The sequence below is a fragment of the Dipodomys ordii genome, unplaced genomic scaffold, assembly GCF_000151885.1.
Source record: "Dipodomys ordii isolate 6190 unplaced genomic scaffold, Dord_2.0 Scaffold38, whole genome shotgun sequence".
NCBI classification, from domain to species: domain Eukaryota; kingdom Metazoa; phylum Chordata; class Mammalia; order Rodentia; family Heteromyidae; genus Dipodomys; species Dipodomys ordii.
Genome location: NW_012267254.1, coordinates 13,100,092 through 13,127,556, shown reverse-complemented (window position 1 = coordinate 13,127,556; position 27,465 = coordinate 13,100,092). Strand labels below are relative to the sequence as shown.

The window sequence follows — 27,465 nt, the reverse complement described above, 5'->3', positions numbered from 1 at the left end:
AATGGTAGAGATAAAAATTAAAAGAATACATAGAACTAGATCTATGCCATGTCAATGTGGAAAATAAGTCAGATAACCCATTTGTACACCCTCTGCATTTGCATGGAAAGGGTTCAACTACATGCAAATTTATCTCCACACAGTTTATGTTGTAATATGATTATCATTTGTATACTAATCAATTATTTGTAAAGTTAATGACTTAACACTATTATTGGTGAGGTGGGGAACAAAGGGATTGGAGGGGAAAAACAAAGGGGAGGGTAACAATGCTCGATAGGAAGGTACTCATTACCTTACTCATGTAACTGTAGCCTCTTTATACAGTATCTTTACAATAAAAAATAAAAACATATCATTTCCAATTTCTACGAATCAACTGTGGAGAGTAGGACAGCAAACATTTCTGTGTTCAAACAAATTAGTAAATAGTATTTGTTTTGGAATCTGAATAAAAATTAAATATATAACACAATTGTAAAATATAAAATCACTTCTCTTACTGGTAGTAAAAATATATAGTGGGCTATTTTGCAAATAGCTTATAATTTATCAAATTTTTTCTAGAGAAAGATAGGTATTTGTTTTAAAACTTGAGTATGATATATATTTATTCAAAACTAGAGAATGATGGGTAGATATTTATTTTTAAACTGAAGAATATTAATAGAATAACACCAAGAAAATGGAATAATAAACCATTAAGCTTCCAACAATGGGTGGAGAAGCAAAAGTAAACCACCAGTATAAACAATATAGCCAATTTAAATTCTGAAAATTTTAAGGTCAAAGACTAATGCACAAGAACACTAAAAATTAAAAGAAGACAATAATGTTATACTTGGTAAGTCAAATCAAGTACAAAAATGCTACTTTCAAATAAATATTAATGGAGGAACTCATTGTTGAAAAGAAGGGATTATTTAAATTGCTGAAAGTTATAATGCACCTAAAAAAGTATAGCAACCACCATGAATAATTATTGAAAATATCCTTCTCAGTTAATTCAGACTTATTTAAAAAATTTGTTTTTTCCCTTCCACTCCACAAATTATACTAACATCAAATACAGTGAAAGCAGGGGTTATACCATGGGGGAGGGACATACAAAGTAACAAAGAAATAATCTTATAAATGAGTTAGAAACAATCACCTGAAAAAAAACATTTGAATACATATCTTAGGGTTCATATCCCTAACATCAACTTATCTGACCTTTTCTGCTTGACATATACTAGTTATTGCAAATAAGGGAAACCATGGGACCTAAGTTTCTTTGGGCCTGGCTTATCTCACTTAATATAATTTTTTCCAAGTGTTTCCATTTCCTAACAAATGGGGCAATGTCATTCTTTCTGATGGAGGCATAGAATTCCATTGTGTATATATACCACATTTTCTTGATCCGTTCATCTACTGATCTGGGTTGGTTCCATATCTTAGCTATGGTAAATAATGCTGCAATAATCATAGTCGTGCTAGTGAAGCTAGTGTTTTGGGGGATGATTATTAGGAGTTTGCAGTTTTCAGTAACATTTTCAGGAGTTTGTGCTGACAATGAATAATATTGTAGACTTTTCTGGCTTTTACTGAAACATCTATCTGATTCATTTTAAATGCTTGATCTTCAGGTCTAAACAATTATATACTGCCATGAATCAGCATAGATCTTTCAGCGGTCATGAAGTTCAAGCTGACATAAAGAATACAAAGCAACAAGTCAGGTAGAGGTAATAGTAAATGTAACTTCGGGAAAAATTATACCATTTTTTGGTTATTACCTTTCAAAATTTCCAGTTTGCAGCACTTTGAGTTTTCCAGAGGTCTTTCTAAATTTTTTTACTCAGCTACCTCTGTGAAAAGGAATGCATGCTGTAAACAATAATTGCCTAGAACTTCAAACTCGTGGGTTAGTGCATACTTTCTTAGTATACGAGGGACTTACTAAGGCCGTGGATGAAGTTGATCTTAGCATGGTATGACAGGAAGAAAAATAAACATTCAGGTTATTTATTCCAGTGAGAAGAAATTACTGTTTGATGATATCAGAGCCAATATTCTCTACTTGTCAGTATATGCTTTTCTGGTTACCCAAATATATAACTCTACATTTAAAACTCAGTTGTTTTATACTATTGCCAATTGGGCATTATAGCACATTATTGTTGCTAAAAATGTCCTGAGCAGTGCCATCTATTCTATATACTGTTTATTTAATATAACTTGCCTCTTCCACATAAAGAACTGGAGTCTATGCCCATTCTCTTGAATCAAAGTGAAATTTAGACTAATTTTATCAATAAAATGTGTCAGAAGTTAAACTATGTGATATCCAACAATAGATCATAGATTAGGGAATTCTACAGTGAAATCCATAGATGTGAGTAGAAAGAATGTTGTCAGTGTGGTAGAAGTAGGTATACTGGCATTGTAAGCCAAATTCTTCTGTTCATGCAACTTACATGTGCTTTCAAAAGAATTCCTTGATACAGATTCCACTGGATACTGGAATATTCCTTTGACATATGCAATTTGAGAACATTGCAAGATTTTTTTTTCTTTTTTTTATTGTGAAAATACCGTATAGAGGAGTTACAATTACATGGGCAAGGTAATGAGTACATTTCTTATCAAGCATTGTTGCCTCCTCCTTTGTTTCCCCTTCCAATCCCTTCGCATCTCCGCCCCCGCACCCCCCATATCTCCTCTCCCCCCCCCACCCCCCGGCCAAAGTTGTAAAGTTCGTTTTTCGACATAATGACTTGTACATCTCATTGTTGCAATGGGTCCACTTGTATCCCTATTTAAATGATTTGTTTTTTTCCCTTCCCCTCCACAAATTATACCAACATCAAATACAGTGAAAGCAGGGGTTATATCATGGGGGAGGGACATACAAAGCAACAAAGAAATCATCTTATCAGTATATTAGAAGCAATCACATGAAAGAAAAAACATTTGAATACTTATCTTGGGGTTCATTTCATTTTCATTATCAAGCACTGAGTCTCTAGCAGGGGCGTCCAGTAAGCAAAGAAAAAAATTGTTTCCGTACAGAAAAATGAGTTTTTACTAGAAAAAAGAGATTTATCTTAAGAACTCCAGGATTATCTAATACAACTCACTTAAAACTCTTTTATATAATACAATGCACTTCAAGGATTAGATGAATGAGTTTAGAGTGGCCAAGTAGAAATATGTTAAGTAGCTGTGTAGCCTGACATATTGGAAACATCTTGCATAATTATTTCTTAATGTTCAGTGGAATAAAATTCAATGACTTATCTTTCCCTTGGAAAAGAATAGCAGATCATTTAGAAAGAAATAGTAACACTTAAGCCACTGAACTCTTGATAAATATTTCCTCATGCTTTAGACTTTCCAGTTATCCTGAATTTATCTCAAGTTTTGATAAGCAAGCATCTAAACACAGTATCCGAATATTTTCTGCTGTTGCTTTGTCACTTGCAATTGTTATCATAAAGTCATCATTACCAATGTACTATGAGATGATGAACTCAACACTGTCCCTGTGGATGTCGTCACAGAACAAATATCTAAAGTTGATATATTTTTGAGGTAAGATAATAAATATTTAGTCTTGTATCTACTGAATGAAAGATAATTGTTTTTTTTATTATTAGCGTTTGCTAGGGAGAGGAAAAAGTCTTTGTCAACACTGTTGATTTATTACACTGATACATTTTGAAAATTACCCTTGTCTAAAACTGTACAGGTAATTGATGTCAGCACCTGATTGTGTTTAAAATAATCCATATTTCTGCTCCAGATGAATTTGTCTTATACCTAGTACAAAATGATGACCTGAATGACCACAGCAAAAGATGTACATATTTCAAATATTTGATGATATTATAAATCATTTTGAATTTAGATCCTGAAACCTACTGAACTTATGTACTCTCCATAAAAGGTTTTTAATGGTTTACTCTACAAGATTATCTCATCTGCAAACAAAATTATTTTGTTCCTTTTTTTTGCTGGTTGTGGGGCCTGAACTTTGGGCCTGTGCACTGTCCCTCAAGGCTAGTGCTCTACCACTTGAACCACAGCACCACTTCTAGATTTTTCTGCTTATGTGGTGCTGAGGAATCAAACCCAGGGCCTCATGCATGCAAGGCAAGCACACTACCACTGAGCCACCTTCCCAGCCCCAAGTAGAGCTACTATTTTTGCCTTTCCCAGGGCTTGAATTCAGGGCTAGGGTGCTATCTCTGAACTTCTTTTGCTCAAGGCTAGTGTTCTACCATTTGAGCCTGGACTTTTCTGCTTGGGCTGGCTTCAAACTGCAATCTTTAGGTCTCTTCTTCCTGAGTAGCTAGGAGTGAGCCACCAGCTCCCTGCTATTGAATACAGCTACTTTTATTTTTCTTTTTTGTTTACATTACCCATCGACAGCCTTCTAAACAAATTGAATGGAAGTGTAAGGAACATATTTGTTTTTAATTTTCTTTAAGTAGTTATACAAAGGAGGAGCCATATAACAAAGCAGTTTATGAGTATATCTTGATCAGTGTCAGCCCTTTGATCTACTCTTTCTCTTACTTTTCTTAATTTTGTGATATATACAATGAATTCTTGACTTCATTCTTCTCTCCCTCCTCCCCTTCATTCTTTTATGTCTCTCCCCTTGGCCCCACCCCCATCTTAGATGTACCCATTTCCTTGTATTGATTTTGAGTTTTACCTAGTCTTTCTAAAAGATTATTCTATTTGAGCTCTCCAAGTCTAGCTAGCATACTTCAGTTAACTCTTTTTTAACCACTTGAATACAGCCCATCCCAAAATCTTTACTTCTAGATTTATAGATACCTTCTGTCTAACAGAAATGAAAGAAACCATGCAATCTTGTTTCTCTGAGTCTGACTTACTTGAACAAATATTTTCATGTAGCTTCTAATCTTTGGAGGGAAAATACAGGTTTTAAATTATTGAGTATGATGTTGACTGTAGTTTTCTTTTCTGTGCCTGTCCTGGGGCTTGAACTCAAGGTCTGAGTGTTGTCTTTGATCCTCTTTTTGTGCTCAAAGCTAGCACTGTACTACTTTAGCCACGGTGCCAATTCTTGCTTTTTCTGAGTAGTTTATTGGAGATAAAAGTCTCACAGACTTTCCTTCCTGGGCTGCCTTTGAACTGTGATACTCAGATCTCAGACCTGTAAGTAGTTAGTATTACAGACATGAGCCACTGATGCTTGGCTGTTTTGCGAGGTATTACAGTGGTAATCTAAACATAAAAAACTTCTCTTTATAACCCGATATTCCAATCAGCTTGTAGGACTTTTTATGAGAAAATTCTGAAACCAACATTAAAGTGTGTGGGTTTGAATTAGAACAACAAATTGTATTCAAATATTTTATTTATATTTGTGATGTTTTTTGCTCATTCATCAATTCATTTACTGATCTACTGGATAATGTGTGAACAATACTATTTTCCATAGATAAATTTCAAAACAAGGTATCATTATAAGTATTTCTAGAGTAGTTCCAAATTCAAATATTTAGTTTTCTTACCAGATGGTTTCTTCTTTTGCTGTGTGAATAAAACTTAGTATTATTTTTGTGCACTATTTTGTTAAGATAGAATCATACAAATATGTTGGTAGCTTATATTATTCAAATATAAGCTATATCGTTCAATATAGAAAACAAAACTTTTCCTATGACTAGAATTTGTTAGATTTTCTATCTTATCTTTCTCAAGAACTTTATTGGTTTTAGTGATTTTCATTTTATAAAACAACAGTAGAAATCTTAGAGTTTACAATGGAAAATATATTTTGTATTATTACTTTCTGTAAAGTCTTTTCTTTTTTGTAAGTTAAATCATTCTCTCTTGTTGTTTACAAAAATTTAATTTATGATTGAACAATAATTTCCAGGATTTTCCAATCACTTATCTTTAATTTGAGCTATGTGAAAAAACTGATTTCATTTACTGTCAACTCCTCAGAAAACTCTTCCTTTTATAACTTTACCTAATAAGCTTAGTTCCATGATTCTCTGTCACAGCTAAAATTTCTGCTTTATAGAAATTTTCATGTTTATTATCTGCTTCTCTTGATTAGAATGTTAACAACTTGATAACAGAGTCTGATATATGCACCATTGAGAATACTGGTGTATAATAAACAGTTAATGAACAAATTAAACAAAGAATAAATGGAAGGAAGGAAACAATAAATGGATGAATGGTGAGGTGAATGAATGTTAAAGGGTTTTAATTGACAGTAAGTTTAATAAGATATAATAGTATCATGTGACTTGCAAAACACCAATGAGGAGACTGTCCTAGAGTAGGGAGATTAAATGGCTCCTAATGAATTTCAATGGCTACAATTAGGATAAGAAGATGAAGTAAAAGAAATATTAACTCAGTAATGAATTAATTCCAGAAATAAATGTTAACATCCAAAGTAATTTAAGTGTTATAAACTCTCTGATACAAAGGAGTTTATGGAAGGCTCATTTTTAAGGTTCAAAAAAAATCATGATTTTCAGAATTAGATAAGAGCCCTTCCAAAATCATTTTATGATTTTCAGCATTCTATATATTCAAATGTCTTTGTCAAACCTTCAATGAAATTGAAAAGATTTAGGATATATAACGCTTAGGGAAAATAAAGGCTAATTTAATTTAGCAAAGAAAAAATTTTGGGTACTCATGGAAAATGGTGAAGGAGAAGCTGGAGGCTAAAAAACCTCTTGCTTAGAAAACAGTTTTCGTATAAAGTTTTGAGAAGTATTCCCTTATAATGTTCTGAATCTTGGTTGTTTCCATGGTGATGCAATAAAGGCTGTATATGACAAACCTACAGCCAGCATTATATTTAATGGTGAAAAACTAAAGCCATTTCCTCTTAACTCAGGAACAAGACAAGGATGTCCACTCTCTCCACTTCTCTTCAATCTAGTTTTAGAATGCCTAGCTACAGCAATAAGACAAGATGCAAACATAAAAGGGATCCAAATAGGGAAAGAAGAAATAAAACTCTCCCTCATTGCACATGACATGATTTTTTTTTTAAGAATCCCATAGACACCACTCCCAAATTACTCAAGCTGATTCAAAACTTTGACAAAGTAGCAGGGTATAAAATTAACCCCCCAATATCAAGAAAATGTGGTATATATACACAATGGAATTCTATGCCTCCATCAGAAAGAATGACATTGCTCCATTTCTTAGGAAATGGAAAGACTTGGAAAAAATTATATTAAGTGAAGTAAACCAGGCCCAAAGAAACATAGGTCCCATGGTTTCCCTTATTTGCAATATCTAGTATATGTATGAGTCAAGCAGAAAAGGTCAGATAATGTGATGTCAGGAAAATGAACCCTTAGATATGTATTTTAATGTTTTTTTTCTTTCATGCATGTGTTTCTAATGCATTTATAAGATTATCTCTTTGTTGCTTTGTATATCCCTCCCCCACAGCATAACCCCTGCTTTCACTATATTTGATGTCAGTATAACTTGTGGAGGAGATGGGGAAAAACCAGTTGTTTAAGGATACAGGTGGACCTGTTGCAACAATGAGAAGTACAAGTTGTCATGTCCCAAACGAGCTTTACAACGTCGGTGCGGGGGGGGGGGAAGGGGAGGAGAAGGATTGGGAATATCAATACCAAATGTCAAACTCTACTATAAATCCATAGTAATCAAAATAGCTTGGTACTGGCACAAGACCATACCTCGGGATCAATGGAATAGAATTGAAAACCCAGAAATGTACCTACAGACCTAAAACCATCTAATCTTTGATAAGGGAGCTAAAATAATAGAATAGAAAGACAGCCTCTTCAGTAAATGGTGCTGGCAAAATTGGTTAACTACTTGTAGAAAATTAAAGCTATGTCCTTATCTATCACCCTGCACCAGAATCAATTCCAAATGGATCAAAGACCTTGGAGTCAAGGCAGACACTTTGAAAACATTACAGGATGGAATAGGAGAAACCCTAGGTCTCCTTGGCGCAGGCTGAAATTTTCTTAATAGAGCCAGAAACACAACAAATCCAAGAAAGGTTGTACAAATGGGATTGCATGAAATTGCAGAGCTTCTGCATGACAAAGGACATAGCTAGCAAGATCAATAGACAGCTCACCGATTGGGAGAAGTTCTTCACTAGCCATACAACATTCAAGGGTCTCATATCTAAAATATATTGGAACTCAAAAAATTAAATCTCCCAACAACAAATCCTCAAAGAAACCACTGCCCAATAAATAAGTGGGATAAAGGCTTCAAGAGAAACTTCTCTGAAGAGGAAAGAACGATGGCCAATAGACATATGAAGAAATGCTCAACCTCTCTAGCCATAAAAGAAATGCTAATCAAAACAACATTGAGATACCACCTCACCCCAGTTAGAATGGCTATAATCAAGAAGTCTAATAACAACAGATGCTAGAGGGGATGTGGACAGAAGGGAACCTTACTGCCTTGTTGGTGGGAGTGTAAACTTGTTCAACCACTTTGGATAGTAGTATGGAGGTTCCTCAAAGGACTCCACATAGAGCTTCCCTATGACCCAGTAATCCCACTTTTGGGCATTTACCCAAATGTCACAAACAAGACCACACTAAAGCTACCAGAACAACTATGTTTATTGCAGCATTATTTACCATAGCTAAGATATGGAACCGACCCAGATGCCCCTCAGTATATGAATGGATCAAGAAAATGTGGAATATATATACAATGGAATTCTATGCCTCCATCAGAAATAATGACATTGCCCCATATGTTAGGAAATGGAAAGATTTGGGAAAAAAATATATTAAGTGAAGTAAACTTTGCCCAAAGAAACATAGGTTCACTGGTTTCCTTTATTTGCAACAACTATTATATGTCTGAGTCAAGCAGAAAAGGTCAAATAATTTGATGTTAGGGAAATGAACCCTAAGATATGTATTCAAATGTTTTTTATTCTTTCAGGTGATTGTTTCTAACACATTTATAAGATTATTTCTTTGTTGCTTTGTATGTCTCTTCCCCATGGTATAACCCCTGCTTTCATTGTATTTGATGTTGTTATATTTTGTGGAGGGGAAGGAAAAAAACAAATCGTTTAAATAGGGATACAGGTGGACCCATTGCAACAATGAGACGTACAAGTGGTTATGTCGAAAACATACTTTACAACTTTGGTAGCGGGTGGAGGATTATTGGGTGGGGGGTGGGGGAAGATGGAATGGGAAGGGGAAACAATGGAGGAGGCTACAATGCTTAAGAAATGTACTCATTATTTTGCCCATGTAATTGTAACCCCTCTGTACAGTATTTTCACAATAAAAAAATAAAAGATAAAATTTATGCCTTACCTCCCCAAACAGGCAGGAAAAAAACGGTACAATATAAATTTATAGTAGTATATAAATTATGTATTTGCATACATTTAAATACAATAATTCCATTAGTAGAGTATCTAGTTATGCAAAATTCATTTAAGTTCAAACATATCAAATTATTCCTTAGTTTATATTTCCCAATTTTCCATTGCTATTTTGTTAAAATAGTCACCTGTATTAAGTAACCTTCTTTGCTTTAATTAGATTTTGTTAACAAAAGTTAATGGAGTTACATACTTTGTTATGTCTCTTCTATGTCTTAGTTGAATTCATATTTTCCTTTAAAATATAAAGAATTATGATCTTTTAGAACTTTCTAAACTCACATCATCTTCGTTATGTCATTAACAAAGGACAGCAGCTATTGTTAGAACTTAAATCTGATAGACAGCTCTAAAATATATTTGTCTCTCTCAAAGTCAGAATGAAATAATAGCTATCATAATTCCCCACAGAAAATAATGTTTTTGAAATATTATTTATTTTCTTGTTAAGGTGTTGTATGGAGGGGTTAAAGTTACATAAGTTAGGTAGTGAGTGGATTTCTTGTCAAGCTTGTTACCCCTTCCCTCAATTTTCTCCTACTTTCCTGACCCACAACACCCCCCAAAGTTGTACAGATTATTTCCAACGTATTGTCTTGTGAGTATCACTGTTGCATTGGCTCCTCCCTTGTTCTTTGTCTCACTATTTTGTTGTTCTTTTTCAGAAATCATATTAAGTAAGCCAGAGCCAGAGAAACATAGGCCTCCAAAGAAACATGGCTTCCCTTGTTTGCAATAATTAGTATACATCTAGGATAATCTTAGCAGATGATCAGAATAGCTCAATAGCTACGTACATATGACCATATAAGATGATGCTAAGCGAAATGAACTCTAAGACATGGACATAAGAGGTTTTTCTTTGCTGTTGTTGTTTTTAAAGTATAATTTTGATATATTCCTTTAAAAGAATATGTGTGTGTAAGAGAGTGATTACAAACTAATGCATAAGATACATTCCATAATGAAAAATCTTAGCACATTAGCTATGAAAGAATGGTCCTCATACAGCTTTTGCTTTAAAATCAGGAACAAGAAAATAATATCTATTCTTACCACTTCTTTTTAGCATGGTATTAGAAGTCATATCCAGAGAGCTTAAGTAAAATAAAAGAAATACCTACTCCAAGTTAAAAATGAAGAAGTAAATTGTCTTGGCAGATGGCATATTCCCATATATGGAAAACCCTAAAGACTATACTAAAATATGTTAGTAGTAATGAAAAAGTAATGTTACATAATGCAAAATTAGCATGTGAAAACCAGTTGTGTTTCTGCATGAACTAAAATCAGAAATTAAGAGAACATTTATTTTCAATAGCATGAGGAACAATAAAATACATAAGAATAAGTAAAACTAAACAGGTAAAATGTATACTAAATGTCATAAAACATTTTTGGAAGACATTTAAGGAAACACAAACAAGTGAAAGGCATCTTGTATTCTTATGTAAGAAGGGTTATTATTATTAATGTAATACCTATTGAAATCTTAATAAAATTTTTATGGAGCACAAAGTCCTAAGTAGGTACGTAATCTTGAGCAAAGGGAACAAAACTGGAAGAACCTCACTCTTTCATCTCAAATTATGTTGCTAAGCTGTATTGTATAGTCACAAAAATAGACAAGCCAATATAACAGAAGCGGAATGTCCTGAAGTAAACCTATATTTAGTTAAGTAATTTTGAACTAAGGAAACAAAAATGCAAAATAGGGCAAGATTATGTTTTTAATAAATCGTCTTATGAAAAGTGGATCTCCACGTTGAAAAAATGACAATTATACCTTTATCATAACCATTTACAAAATCTAACTGCAAATAGACTAAAGATTTAAAGTACCATTAGAAACAATGAAAATCCTAAAAGAAAACAGAGGAAAAGATACATGACATTGGCAATCATTTTTAAAACAGTAACATGAAAAGTATAAACACTGAAAGTAAAAATAAGGAGTGAATGAGGAATCTCTTATTCCCCTCAGTAATGAAAAAAAAATTTAGATGTTAGAAGGCAGGAAGAGATATGGGTCACTCAAGTGAAAACCCATGTCAAAGATGGAGTGACACTGGGTATAAAGGCCCCATCTTAGGTCAATTAAGAAAACCCATCACAGTAGAATTTACTGAGGTCTTTGTTGAGGTTGTCTGACACATTTCCTTGTATTTTTACTTCATTCCATAGATATTGATTTCAGGCATCAGAAAATTCTCCAATATATTTACTACACTAACCTCTATCTCCAAGATCACATGCCAGGAGTCTTATGTGCAAATGGAAGCATAGACTAGGAAGTAAGAGGGCAAATGAAGACATGGAAGATGATAACAAAATTATTAGGGAATATTACAGGCCGGATGCATATGACACAGCCAGTTGAGCATTAAGAAATTGCGGGCATGTGGAAGAACAATTTTAGTTTGTAACTTTCTGAAACCCAATCCCCCAACCAAAGCAGGATTTCAAACTTTACTTACCTAATATCAAATGCTCACTATCCAGAGTTTATATGTACACACATGTTTGTAAATGCATGTGTCTATGCTTACATTCCATGCACATGTATATATTATTAGCCTATTGTAGTTCGGTGATGGTGAAAAAACCTCCAGTTAATTGATCTACCTGAAAAGATTACTGGAAAAGGTATCTGGAACTGACTCTCATCCTCTATGTTTAAAGGTTTCTCCTTAGAGTCCATACTCTGACTCCATACATGGTTACACTTATGGGAGAAGCTGGCTCCAGAACAATGACAGAGAATAGCTTCAGACACACAACTGAAAGACTTCAAGTCATACATATTACAGGTAGCACTGTTGTTCTTACTAAAGAAGTTGTCTGAACTCTTATGGAAACAGCTGAAATCATAGGTGGACAAAGGGCCTCTTTTACAGAATTCTCAAGTTTATGTACTCTATGTCATGATTCTATTTAGAAATAAACTATACCCACAAGGAAAAGTTTCATCCTACACATTTTCTGATGCTTTATTAATGTATTAATTTTATCTTTCTACAAATACTGAAAGTTGCCCTTCCCAGGTAGAAGAATCTCCAGCCATGGAGGAGTGACTTTCTTCACTGGGTAAACAGAGCCAGAGGCTGCCCCACCCACACTGTAGCAGAGGCAGAAGACCAGCTGAAGGGGGGTAAATGAGAAACAATTGGAAACTGTAAACACAAGTCCTGAAAATGGTTACAGGCTGGGCTGTGTGAGTGTCTCGCGAGCTAGCCCCTCAGGGAAAAGGTACTGATTGCTGACAGGCCTCAACCCTACCCACAACCTAGCCTCAAGAAAGCAACTCCAAGCTAGAGGAAACAGCCATCTCCCTCTTTTGTGATACTCAAAGCGGATCACCCTCCCACTGAAGTAGCCTAGGAGAAGGGTCATAAAGTCTCTGGTAAGGCAGAGCATTTTTCTGCCTACTCAAACAAACTGATTTAAGAAATCAGTCAAGCCACAGGAAAACCAAACACCACAAGCAAACCAGAGTCTCCACAAAGAGACTGGTTACAGACAGGGTAGACACAAGATCCTCTGCCAAAAAAAAAAAAATTCAAAGAACTCTTTTTTCTACGCAGTATTTTAAATTAAAAGAATGTTTCCTATTTTTTCATCATTTTAATTTTAGTTTTATTTTTTAAAATTCTCTTTTTACCCTTTTCCCCTTTGGTCCTTTTTGTTTTGTTTGTTTGTTTTATTTTGCTTTACTTAATTGCTATTCTTTACACCTCCAGATATATACCTGTCCTCGATTATTAAGCCTTATCCTTCATTACGTGAATACTTAATTCAGATATTTATTAACTACTTTAATCGTACTATTATTTCTTTATACTTATATAATTTTAAGTGTTTCATTTTTAAATTTTTTATTTTTCATTTTTCTATATTGTTTATCTCTCTTCTACTTTCCTTCTCTTTTTGCTCTCTCTGAATTTATTTCTTGGCTACATTTCCTCTTTCCCTTTCCCTCCCCACATTCCTCTAATCTTATTTTATCTCACAATTCTCCCTAAACCGATTAATTAGCTGTTTGCTGACTCCAGTCTTTGGTTTTCTTAGTCCATTGATCCCTAGTTATTTGTTGTTAAACTAGATTATAACTTCTGAACTAGATTGTATCCATACTCATTTTGAATTCATCAAACAGTCTGTGCAATTACAGGGTTCTGGTTGATGCTTGCCTTAAAATATTGTTCCAGCATGGAAATGGTTTTGCTTTCATGCCCAAATGGGCAGAACAAGCCAGAGAAACACAAGAAAAATGGCAAGTCCAGGTATCACAAGTCCTGCTCATGATAATCAGGCAACAGAGCACTTAATGAATAATCCAGAGGAGAGTTCCCAAAATGCTCTATAAGCACTACTGATGAACATGCTGAATGAAAAGATTGGAAGCCTGGAAAGGACTGTCTGAGCATGATAGGGAAATGTGTGAGTGTGATGAGGCAAAGTAAAGATTAATACAGGAATTTCACCAGTGTGAGGAAGCTAATCAGAGATTAACAGAGGAATGAATGGTATGAGTGGCATGAGAATAAACAAAGAGTGATAGAGGCATTCGTGGAATCCCCCAGCATAAACCTGGAGGAATTCATGGAGACAACAAAAGAAACCCTGAATGAAACCCAAACAGAAGGAAAGAGAATCCAATGAAACCATAACCAATCAAATAAGGTATTTGAGAATGAACACTGAAAACCAAATTAAGGAGGTAGAGAAGTCCATACAAGATCTAAAACAAAGATTCAACAAAGAATTTGAAGCCATCAAATCTGACCAATTAGAAGGAAAGTAAATAAAGAACAAAGCAGAAAGTCTTAACAGTAGATTAGATCATGCAAAAGATCGAATCTCTGGGATTAAAGACAACCTAGACATTTTAGAGAAAGCACAGACAAGTATTCAAGACAAATCCAAGAAATATGATAGATCTATTCAACATTTAGAAGATACTATCAGGGGCTGGGAAGGTGACTCAGTGGTAGAGTCCTTGCCTTGCATGCATGAGGTCCTGGGTTCTATTCTTCAGCACCACATAAGCAGAAAAAGCCAGTAGTGGTGTTGTGGCTCACGTGGTAGAACACTACCCTTGAGCTGAAGAGCTGAGAGATAGTGCCCAAGCCCAGATTTCAGGACCCACAAGTGACAAAAAAAAGAAACCATCAGAAGGCCTTATTTAAGTTCTGGAGACAGAAGTGAAATGTCTAGGAACGTTATTTAACAGGATCCTAGCAGAGAACTTCCCAAACTTGCAAAAAGCCTTTAGAAGCCTATAGAAACCTAAATAGACCAGACCAGAACAGGACATCCCACCACACATTATAATCCACACAGGACCAATTGAGACCAAGGAAAGGATCCTTAAAGCTGTCATGGAGAAAAGATCCTCACGTATGAAAGGAAACCAATCAGAGTAACTTTAGATATTTCAGAAGAGACAAAGAAAGCAAGAGGAGCCTGGAATGATGTATGCCACATCCTAAAGAGAAGCAATTATCAATCAAGAATATTGTACCCAGCTAAAGTCTCCTACATAATGGAAAGACAAATAAAAATCTTCCACAGCAAAGAAAAATTGAAACAATATATTTCCATCAAACCAACCCTACAAAAGATACTTAAAGATGTCCTACACATAGAAAACCAACAAGAGCACAATAAAGGCTAAGAAACAGCCCCTAAAGAGAGAATGTAAGAATCATAGGAAAAAACCCAGTTGGTACAACGCCCAAGAAGGTAGAAATCATGGCAGGAACTACCAAAAACTTCTCAGTCCTAACTCTCAATATTATTGGACTTAACTCTCCAATTAAGTGACATAGACTGTCTAGTTGGATCAAAAAGCAATATCCTTCTATCTGCTGCCTTCAAGTGACAGATCTTGCCCCCCAAAACAAACATATTCTGAACGTGAAATGCTGGAATAAAACCTACAAAGCAAACGGCCATCATAAACAGGCAGGGGTTAAAATCCTAATATCAGATAAAATAGACTTCAAATTAAAATTGGTGAGAAGAAGAAGAAGTTCATTACATACTAATTAAGGGTTTTCTCCTTCAGGAGGATATTATAATTTTAAATATCAATTCACCAAATAATGGACCAACCAAATTTTTCCATGAAATACTCCTTTCCCTGAAATCTGACATAGATCCAAGGACCTTAATTGTTCTGGACTTTACATACCACTAATCCTGCTGGATATGTCAACCCTGCAAGAACGCAAAGGAGAAACCTGGAATTTAAACAACTGCATAGATAACTAGACTTAAAAGACATCTATTGAATATTTCACTTAGCAGCGTCAGAATACATGTTCTTCTCAGCAGCACACGGAACATTCTCCAAAATAAATCACATTGTATGTCAAAAAGCAAAATCGTCCAAATTCAGAAACATTGAAATTGTTCCCTTCATTCTATCAGTCCACAAGTGAATAAAATTAGAATTCAACACCAAAAGCCGCCAAAGAAATTCCTGTAACACATGGAGGCTGAACAACACACTGTTGAACCACCAGTGGGTCAGGGAATGGATTAGAAAGGAAATTCAAGTGATCATGATATTTAACAAACATGAACACACAAATTACCAAATCCTCTGGAACATAGCAAAGGCAGTACATAGAGGCAAGTTTATAGTTCTTAGTTCCTACATCAATAAATTGGAAACTAACAATTTAATGAGGCACCTGAAGCTCCTTGAAAAAGAGGAACAAGCTAAACCCCAATCCAATAGACAGAAACAAATAATTATAATTAAATCAGGATCAAATGAATTAGAGTCCAAAAAACACTGTAGAAAGAATAAATAAAACAAAGAGTTGGTCCATCAAAAAAATTAACGAAATTTACAGAATACTAACTAATCTTATCAGAAAAAGAAGAGAACAAACCGAAATAAACAAACTCAGATATGAGAATGGAAACTTCACCACAGAAAAAAATTAAGATTCAGAACATTATAAAGGAATACTTCTCAAACCTTTATGCTAAAAAATTTTTAGAATCTGGAAGAAATAGACCATTTTCTAGCAAATATTGACATGCCCAACTAAGCCAAGATGATTTAAACCAACTTAACAGACCCATATCAAGTATTGAAATAGAAACGGCAATGAGAGACCTACCACACAATAAAATCCTAGGACGGATTGGATTTGCAGCTGAATTCTACATGGCCTTCAAAGCAGAACTCTCACAATTACTCCTCCAAATCTTCAATGAAATTGCAAGTGAAAGTTCACTATCAAACTTTTTCTATGAAGCCATCATAACCCTCATCCCAAAACCAGGCAGGACTCATCAAAGAAAGAGAACTCCAGACACATTTCTTTGATGAACATCGATGCAAAACTTCTCAACAAAATTTTGGCCAATCAACTTCAACAACTCATCAAAAATATACACCATGGTCAAACAGGATTCATTTCGGGGATGCAAAGCTGGTTCAATATACACAAAACAATATAATTCATTACATCAACAAGAGCAAGGATAAGAACCACATGATTATCTCAATAGATGCAGAAAAAGCATTTGACAGTATCCAACACCCCTTTGTGATGAAAGCTCTGGAAAAACTAGGAATCCATGGAATATTCCTCAACATAATAAAGGTTGTATATGACAAACCTGCAGCCAGCATTATACTTAATGGCGAAAAGTTAACGCCGTTTCCTCTAAATTCAGGAGTGAGACAACGATGTCCACATTCTCCATTTCACGTCAACCTAGTATTAGGATGCCCAGCTAGTTGCAGACATAAAGGGGATCCAAATAGAGTAACATGAAGTAAAACTCTCCTTCTTTGCAGATGACGCGATCCGGTATTGATCCCAAGTTACTTGAGCTGATCAGAAACTTTGGCAAAGTAGAAAGGTACAGAATTAACCCTCAGAAAACAATGGCTTTCCTGTTTGCCAATAATGAGTAAGTGAATGATCTGTATAACAACTTTAAAAACCTGAAAAAGGAAATTAAAGCAGAACTAAGTAAGAGGAAAAATCTACCATGCTCCTGGAGGATTAGCATCCTGAAACTGGCAATACTTCCAAAGTCTATCTACAGATTCAATGTGTAACTATCAACATCCCAACCTCATTCTTCAATGAAGTAGAAGAAACAACACAAAAAATCATATGGGCAATAAAAGACCCTAAGTAGCAAAAACAATCCTTAGTAGAATGAAGAGCACTGGAGGAATATCAATTCAAAATTTCAAACTCTACTACAAACCCATAGTAATCAAAAGAGCTTGGTACTGGCACAAGAACAGACTTGAGGACCAATGGAATAGGACTGAAGACCCAGAAATGAACCCACAGACCTATAGCCACCTAATCTTTGACAAAAGAGCTAAAAAAATAGAATGAAAGAAAAACAGCCTTTCCAGTAAATAGTGCTGGCAAAATTGGTTAAACATTTGTAGAAAACTAAAGCTAGGTCTGTATATATCATCTTGTACCAGAATCAATTCCAAATGGATCAAAGAACTCAAATAAAAGTAAACACCCTGAGAACACTACAAGAAGGAATAGTAGAGTCTCCAGGGCTCCTTTGCACAGGACGAAATTTTCTTAATAGAGACCCAGAAGCACAACAAATCAAAGAAAGGTTGGACAAATGGGATTGCATGAAACTGCAGAGCTTCTGCAAGGCAAAGGACATAGCTAGCAAGATCAACAGAAAGCCCACGAACTGGGAGAACATCTTCACTAGGCATACAACAGACAAGAGTATCATATCTAAAATATACCTGGAACTCAAAAAACTAAATCCCCCCACATCAAATCCTCAAACAACTGCCCAATTAATAAATGGACTAAATACTTAAAGAGAGACTTCTCTAAAGAAGAAATAAGAATGGCCAATAGACACATGAAGAAATGATTAACTTCTCTAGCCATAAAAGAAATGCAAATCAAGATAACATTAAGATTCCACCTCACCACAGTTGGAATGCCTATAATCAAGAAATCTAGTAACAACAGATACTGGAGGGGATGTGGCCGGGAGGGAACCCTACTGCATTGTTGGTGGGAGTGTAAACTTGTTCAACCACTTTGGAAAGCAGTATGGAGGTTCCTCAAAAGACTCCACATAAAGTTCTCCTATGACCCAGCAATCCCACTTTTGGTCATTTACCCAAATGATCACAAACAAGGCCATACTAAGGCTACCAGCATAACTACGTTTATTGCAGCATTATTCACAATAGCTAAGATATGGAAACAAATCAGATGCCCCTCAGTAGATGAATGGGTCAATACAATGTGATATATATTAGGAAATGGAAAGACTTTGAAAAAATTATATTAAGTAAAGTAAGCTAGGCCCAAAGAAACACAGGTCCCATGGTTTCCCTTGTTTGCAATGACTAGTACATGTCCAGGACAAGCAGAGAATGTCAAAGGCTATGCACATATGACCACATGAGATAATGTTAAGCAAAATGTACCCCAAGACAGAGACACAAGTGGATTTTTATTATATTTTATATTTTGCCAGTGGTTTTTTTCATATTTTTTAATCGTGAAAATACTGTACAGAGGGGTTACAATTACACGGGCAAGGTAATGAGTACATTTCTTATTAAGCATTGTTGCCTCCTCCTTTGTTTCCCCTTCCCATCGCTTCTCATCTCCCCCCACAGCCCCCCCTCTGGCCAAAGTTGTAATGTTCGTTTTTGACATAACTTCTTGTACATCTCATTGCTGCAATGGGTCCACCTGTATCCCTATTTAAACAATTTGTTTTTTCCCCTCCCCGCCACAAATTATACCAACATCAATATACTTAGAAAGCATTATGTGATTCCTTTTTTCTTTTGTATGTTCTTCCCCAATGGTATAACCCCTGTCTTCACTGGAATTGATGTTGGTGTTCTGCGCCTTGTATATACATGTTTCTAATTTGGGGAGTGGGAGGGATATTGGGGAATGCTTAAATAGGGAAGCAGGCAGAGCCATTGTGATGACAAGATGTACAGGACACTATGTTGAAAACGAACTTTACAATGTCAAGGTGGGGGGGACAGGCGGAGTTGGGGAAGTGGGGAGGGAAGTTATTTTAGGAGGAAAACAAAGGAGGAGGTAACAATGCTCGTTATGAAATGTACCCATTACCCTACTCATGTAACTGTAGCCCCTCTGTACAACATTTTTCATACTATATATATATATATATGTATATATATATATATATATATATACATATATATATATATATATAAGAGAGTAACTCGGAAATTTAGTATTTTATAACCACACACATACTATAAAACACACATACATGTATATATACATACATATGTATATATATATATATAATGGATGTATAATGTATGGTTAGCATGTGTGTTACTAAATACGATATATATTCATATAAAAATAGCTATTTTTAATTCTATGTACTAATTCCACAAATATTTTGATTCAATCTAGTTTTTCCATCTGAGGTTATATTTATTAAACTTTCTTTTATCAATCAAAAAGAAAAAAACAAAAAAATAAAATTCCTAGGAGATAACTGAATAAGTGAAGGACCTCTATGTTGAAAAATTTAAAAACCTGAAAAAAGATGTTAAAGCAGAACTAAGGATCTTGAAAAACCTCCCATACTCCTGAATTGGCAGGATTAACATGGTGAACATGGCTATAATGCAAAAGGATATCTACAAATTCAATGTGATACCTATCAATATTCCAACCTCATTCTTCAATGAAATAGAAGAAGTAACACAAAAATTCATATGGAACAATAAAAAAAAAACCCAAATAGCAAAAATAATCCTTAGCAGAAAGGACAGTGCTGGAGGATATCAATAACAAATTTCAAACTCTACTACAAAGCCATAGTAACCAAAACAACTTGATACTGGAACAAGAACAGACCTGATGGAATAGAACTGAAGACCCAGAAATGAACCCACAGGCCTATAGGCAACTAGTCTAGGATAAGAGAGCTAAATAAATACACTGAAAGAAGCACAGCCTCTTCAGTAAATGGTGCTGGAAAAAATGGTTAAACACCTGAAGAAAACTAAAGCTAGATCTGTATATATCACCTTGCACCAGAATCAACTCCAAATGGATCAAAGACCTCGAAGTCAAAGCAGATACTCTGAAAACATTACAGGAAGGAATAGGAGAATCTCTAGGGCTCTTTGGCACAGGCTGAAATTTTCCTAATAAAGATCCAGAAACACAAGAAATAAAAAAAAGGTGTATAAATGGGATTACATGAAACTGCAGAGCTTCTGCATGGCAAAGGACATCGCTAGCAAGATCAGTAGGAAGCCCACAGATTGGGAGAAGTCTTAACTAGCTTACAATGGACAAGGGTCTCATACCTGAAATACACTTAGAACTCAAAAAATTAAATCCCCCAACAAAAAATCTTCAAACAACTGTCCAATTACTAAGTGGGCTAAAGATTTAAGGAGAGATTTCTCTGAAGATGAAATAAGAATGGCCAATAGAAACATGCTTTCCTCCCCCATGGTATAACTCCTGTTTTCACTGTATTTGATATTGGTATAATTTAGGGAAGGGAAGGGAAAAAACAAAATGTTTAAATGGGAATACAGGTTGACCAGTTGTAAAAATGAGATATACAAGACTCTATGTTGAAAAATGAACTTTACAATTTAGTCGGGGGTGGAGGTGTTTGTGGGAAAGAGTGTAATTATGGAGCTGGGAGGTAAGGGATAAGGCAATAATGCTTGATAAGAAATGTACTTATTACCTTGCTCATGTAACTATAATGCCTCTATATACAATATTTTCACAATAAAAAACATTTACAAAAAAGACACATGAAAAAATGCTCAACGGCTATAGCCGTAAAAGAAATGCAAGTCAAGACAACATTGAGATTCCATCTCACACCAGTTAGAATGGCTATAATCAAGAAATCTAATATCAACAGATGCAGGAGAGGATATGGCTAAAAGGGAACTCTACTGCATTGTTGGTGGGAGTATAAATTTGTTCAACCACTTTGGAAAGCAGTGTGGAGCTCCCCTACGACCCAGCAATCTCACTTTTTGACAGTTGCCCAAATGATCACAAACAAGGCCATACTAAATTTACCAGCACATTTATTGTTATGACAAAATTATTCACCAAGCTAAGATATGGAACCAACCGAAATCCTCCTCAGTAGATGAATAGATCAAGAAATTGTGGTATATAAGGCCATACTAAAGCTACTAGCACATTAATTTTTATGGCAACATTATTCACCATAGCTAAGAAATGGAACCAACCCAGATGCCTCTCAGCAGATAAATGGATGAAGCAATTGTGGTATATAGACATAACGGAATTCTATGCCTCCATCAGAAAGAATGAAACAGCCCTATTTGTTAGGAAAAGGAAAGACTTGGAAAAAAATATACTAAGTGAAGTAAGCCAGGCCCAAGGAAACATAGGTCCCATGGTTTCCCTTATTTGCAATAACTAGTATATGGCTAGAACAAGCAGAAAATGTTAAAAAAAAAAAAACTATGTACATTTGAGCATATAAAATGATGCTAAGCGAAATTAACCCAAGTCTTTGTTGCTGTTGGTTTTAGTGTACTTATAATGTACTGTTTGATTTTTTGTTTCTTTTGTATCTTCTTTCCACATGGTATAACCCCTGTTTTCACTGTATTTGGTTCTGGTGCCTTGCATCTTGTACATACATTTTTCTAATTTGGGGAAGGGAAGGAAAATAACAAAATGCTGAAAAAAGGATATAGGTTGACCCATTGTAACAATGTGATGTGTAAGACACTACGTTGAAAACGAAGTTTCCAACTTTGGGGCAGGTGAAGGTAGGAGTTGGGGAGGTGGGAGGGAAGGGATGATAGGAGAAAAACAAAGGAGGGGTAACAATGCTGGATTGGAAATGTACTCCTTACTTACTCATGTAATTGTAACCCCTTTGTACAGTATCTTTGCAATAAAATATGTAATATAAATAATAGAAAAGAATATTTCTTTTTGCTCTAATCAGTCAAGAATGTGTATGACTAAATGTAAGTTTAGCAGCATTACTGAAAAAGGAACTAAAAATTCTGTGTGTGTGTGTGTGTGTGTGTGTGTGTGTGTGCATATGTGTGTGTAAGAGACAGAGAGGTATTACTTCTGTAATGTCTCTGTTTTCAAAGTGCAAATGAGAAATTGATTGAATGTGTTGGAATGTATATGAAGATCTTAAGAATCAACTAATAAGGCAGTTAAAGTTGAAGTTGTAAGATTGCAATATGGAAAACCTATCAGTATGTCAGCAGCTTGGTAGTCTCTTAATGACCTGTATAGCACATATAGCAGATATTTGGCTTCACAATTCATAATGTTGAATTCTTTTTGACACAGCTATTAGGACTTGGCCTTAAAATAGCCTGTCTCATACTACTAAGATACTACTAAGATAAAGAGTTTTAGCTCTTGACAATTATCAGACCTTCAGATTGTATTTATGTATGCAAGGATGAGGGTTTTTGTGCTAGAATTACTTAAACTGTTATTCACAGAATTTATTATTTTTCAATATCCAATAGGGCAGTGAACTAGCAACATGTTCTTAGGTATACTATATATTTCAAGTTGGCACTATTGGCTTATAGCAGGTAATCCTACCTACTCGAGAGGCAGAAATGGAGGATAATCAGTGGAAGCTCAGGCAACATGTTCTTGAGATCCTCATCTTAACCAATAGCTAGGCACTGTAGTATGTGCCTGTCATCCTAGATACCTGGGTGCCTGGGATAAAGAGGATAATGATTTAGCTATAAGCAAAATATGTTCACAAGATTGAAACTTAACAAATAAAAAGATGTGTATGATAGCATGTACCTTTTATCTCAGCTGTGGCAGGAAGTGTAAAGAGGAGACTAGTGGTCCAGGACAGCCCTGACAAAAAGATGAGACTATTTAAAAAAATAACTAAGCCGGGTGCCGGTGGCTCATGCCTGTAATCCTAGCTACTCAGGAAGCTGACATCTGAGGATCGTGGTTTAAAAGCCAGCCCTGGCAAGAAATTCTGTGAGATTCTTATCTCCAATAAGCCCCTAGAAAACTGGAAGTGGCGTTATGGCTCAAGCAGTAGAGAGCTTCCCTGGAGCTGAAGAGCTGAGGGATAGCACCCAGGCCCAGAGTTCAAACCCCACAACTGACAAAAAAAAAAAAAACAACCAAAAAACTATAATATGAAAGTCTGTTGGCACAGTTCAAATGTTAGTGTTCCAAGCAAGCTCAAACTCTTCTGTGTATAATCATGCCTTTCTCAAGCAATTTATTATGACACAGTAAGCCTTATCTTTCTAATATAGTTTGTTAAAAGGGCAGCATAGGAAAATAAAATAGGTTCAGATGAGTTGGAGCTATGTATGCTAGCAGTGCCATTTACTATGTAATTAGGGGATAAGTTGCAGCTATTTAATCTACACTATCCTTGAACTCAGGATCTTCCTACTTCAGCCTCCCAATGCTGAGATTATACATGTGTACTGCCATACCCAACTTACTGTGTAATTCTTAGACAACTACTTTTCTTTAAGACGACTCAGTGATTCAACCTTTGGAAAATTGAGGATGGCTGGTAGTTAATCAGTGAATTGGTGATTGTACTAACATAATTAAGTACTTAATAATGAGTAGTAATGTCATTCCTTCATTCTAGGAATGGTAAGGCTCATAGAAGTGTGATGGTTACTGAATGAAGGAGTGTTTATCTCAAAATTATCTTAATATTACAGTCTTGAGATTTAACCCTCCCTTTTCAGGTACTGGTAATGGCCAGAATGGCTATAGGAAGAATTATAAACAGAATGGCTATAGGAAGAATTATAAACAAAAGATGTAGACTCAAAAGGCTTTTTCCATTTAAAGGTTAATTATACATGGTTATGGTGGTATAGTGATGATTCAATATGTATATACAATATGTAATTATTGAGAAAATTAGAGTAATCCATGGTTCCTTCTCTTTTTTCTTTTTCTTTTTTCTTTTTGTTGGTCATGAGGCTTGAAATCTGGGCCTGGGTGCTGTCCCTCAGCAATTCAGCTCAAGGCTAGCACTCTACCACTTGAGCCACAGCACCACTTCCGGTTTTCTGGTAGTTCATTGGAGATAAGAGTCTCACGGACTTTCCTGCCCGGGCTGATTTTGAACCGTGATCCTCAGATCTCAGCCTCCTGAGCAGGTAGGATTACAGGTGTGAGCCACCAATGCCCAGCTTCCCTATCCTTTTCATTACTTTATTTGAAACTTTCTGATTCTTCATTTTATAGATAGATAGATACAGATATAGATGTATCCATTTATAAAACGTTAGTGTGAAGTATAATAACCCATTTTTGTCTTCTTTCATTCTTATTTCTTTTCTGTCTGAGCCTTGGCCTAAGTTTATCATCAATATGAAGATGTTGTTATTTCAACATAAGCTTTGTTTAGTGCAACAAAAAATGGAATAACCACACAAGCCTTGAAAGTGTCTTGCTAGCTGAAGGCATGGCAGCGTTGTACATAAAACAGCCAGATGTGCAACAGTGGGTCTTTGCACTCCCCTCTACCAACTTTCTCCTTTCCCCTTTAGGCTTGAGATGTATGTTAATTTAAGTAAAGGTCAAGAAATAAAGCTGCACAATTTGGTCAGGCAACTCCAATTAAGTCTCAAGAACAAGACACCACAATCCTCATTATGCTGAGCTGTCAAAGAAGTTCTCTGAGGTGAGGGCACGTTCATATACTTGACAGGGTTCTCTGCAGCAATTCAAGCTTGTAGTAGAAAGATAAGGACAACAGAAACAACGGAATTAATTTTAGCCATTGGGAAGGAAGGTATCTACATAAACAAAAAGAAGGAACTCCATTATTTAAAGAAGCAGCTGATAAAATGTGATAACCTAAACTAGAGAATTTTTGTTTTGAATGTATTTGTATAAGACATGAAACTAGTCAATAGACAATTTCAGAGTTACTAAGGCTTCATTGCTAGGGAGAGCGGCATTTACCATAAGAATGCAAGACAAAAGGAGATTTCTTTTTAATTTATTTTTTCTTTGTGAGAACAGGACTCAAACTCAGTATCTGATGCTTTTGCTTATTGGCTGACATTCTACTACCTGAGCTACATCTCCAAACCTTGAAAGTAGATTTTTTGGGCTCATATTACCTATGAAGATTTCCTTTTTTTAATTTTGGACATGATAGAGTAGAAGAAATTTTGATAGATTTGAAATTAGAATTCAGATAATCTGCATGCCAATCCCTAATCTACTTATAACTAGCTACGTAACCTTGAGCCAAGAAATTTAATCTTTACACATAAAATAAAGATATTTAGAACAGATGTCTTATTTACCTCCAGAATTCTGTTGTTCTTTCTTCGTCAAGGAAAGAATATGTCAAATGAAATTCTTTGTGAATTTGCAATACATTATTGAGAATTCCAGAGCTAAAAGGAACGCTACAGTTAATTTTTAATAAATATATCATGCTTCATTGAATTTAACATGCCTTAAAGAGGTCTTTGATATAACATCTATTGGGCATTTTTGTTGTTGTTGTTGGTCGTGGGGCTTGAATTCTGGGCCTGGGCGTTATCCCTCAACTCTTCAGTTCAAGGCTAGTGCTCTACCATTTGAGCCACAGTGCCACTTCGGCTTTCTGGTGGTTTATTGGAGATAAGAGTCTCACAGACTTTCCTGTCTGAGCTGGCATTGAACCACAATCCTCAGATCTCAGCCTCCTGAGTAGCTAGGATTACAGGTGGTAACCATCAGTACTAGGTTGGGCAATTAACTTTTCACAAAAGGAAAGTGTGAAAATTAAGCTAAAGATAAAGAAATGTTTTACAATCAGTAGATGAGTTAGTACCACAGCTTGCATGTGAAATTTGTTTCTCAGAATCCTGACAGAGAAAGGAGGTGAACAAAAATTGGGCTATATTAATCTCATTTTTTCATAAAGTGTATTGGCAGATTTTATCTTAAGAGAGAAATTTTGACCCTAAAATACAAACTATAGAAGAAATTCTGTGCCTAGGTTTTTCTCTAAAGAATAGCTGGTAACATCACACAATGGATACTCTCAAAACAGCTTTTAAAATCATAAATGTCTCCTCATCTTTTTTTTTCTTCTTAAATTATCAATAATGATTTAAAAATTAGTAAATATGAAGGTAAGTCTAGGAGTAGAAATATCATCAACTAAGAGAGAGAATGTGTTGACACACATGAATTAAAAGTTTAGATTATTGAAAGATACAATGCTTAAATAAGAACTAAATGTTTTTCTATTTTAATTGGTTTCATTCTCAGGCAAGAGTTGCCAGTGAGAATTCAAGGTTCATGTTCACCATGTAGTCAATGATTCCAGAAATGATAGCCACTTCCACAAGAGTATAGCTAAAGTTTTAAACATGAGTTTCATTGATCAAATGGCCATCCCTGAACCTGTCACTGCAGCCAGGGTAAAGGAATGTTTTTACTAACCAGGCATGGGTCAAATATAAACCTCTGAATGAAGGATAGAATCTGTCCTTCCAAGCCATAAGATTGAAATTGATTGGATGGAGTAAGGTACAATAGACCAGGTCCTTTTCTAAAAGCTAGAAATATACAGTGGCAATATACTGACAAATATCACAATTAAATCATATTCACAAGGCAGTTTCTTGAACAAGAATTGAAGATGAGGAAATTTTAATCGAACTGAAACGTTCAATAGGAAAGATAAAAATACACATTTTGTTATAGGAATACCCTTGCCAATTGGATGAGTTTTCAAATTTCAGTGGCTAAACATTTTTTCTGTCTACACAATTAAGCTTTCCCTCTCCCATTGGATATTTTCTATTTTCCTAGCTGCTGAATACCTTTTCAAGTGAAATTTATAATTAGATATATTAACATATTCTAAAATATATGACATTTTATTGGCCTGAGAAATCATCTGTCTCCTTGAGACAATATGTATATTTTTCCTGAACGTTTTGTTTAATTCTGAGAGGACAAATTTGTTTTCACCCTCTTGGTGAG

The 27,465-nt window shown here is 35.2% G+C and overlaps 1 pseudogene; it reads right to left on the bottom strand.

Moving 5' to 3' along the window:
- Positions 1–27,465, bottom strand: part of LOC105986945 — a 108,503-nt pseudogene that overhangs the window by 61,167 nt on the left and 19,871 nt on the right.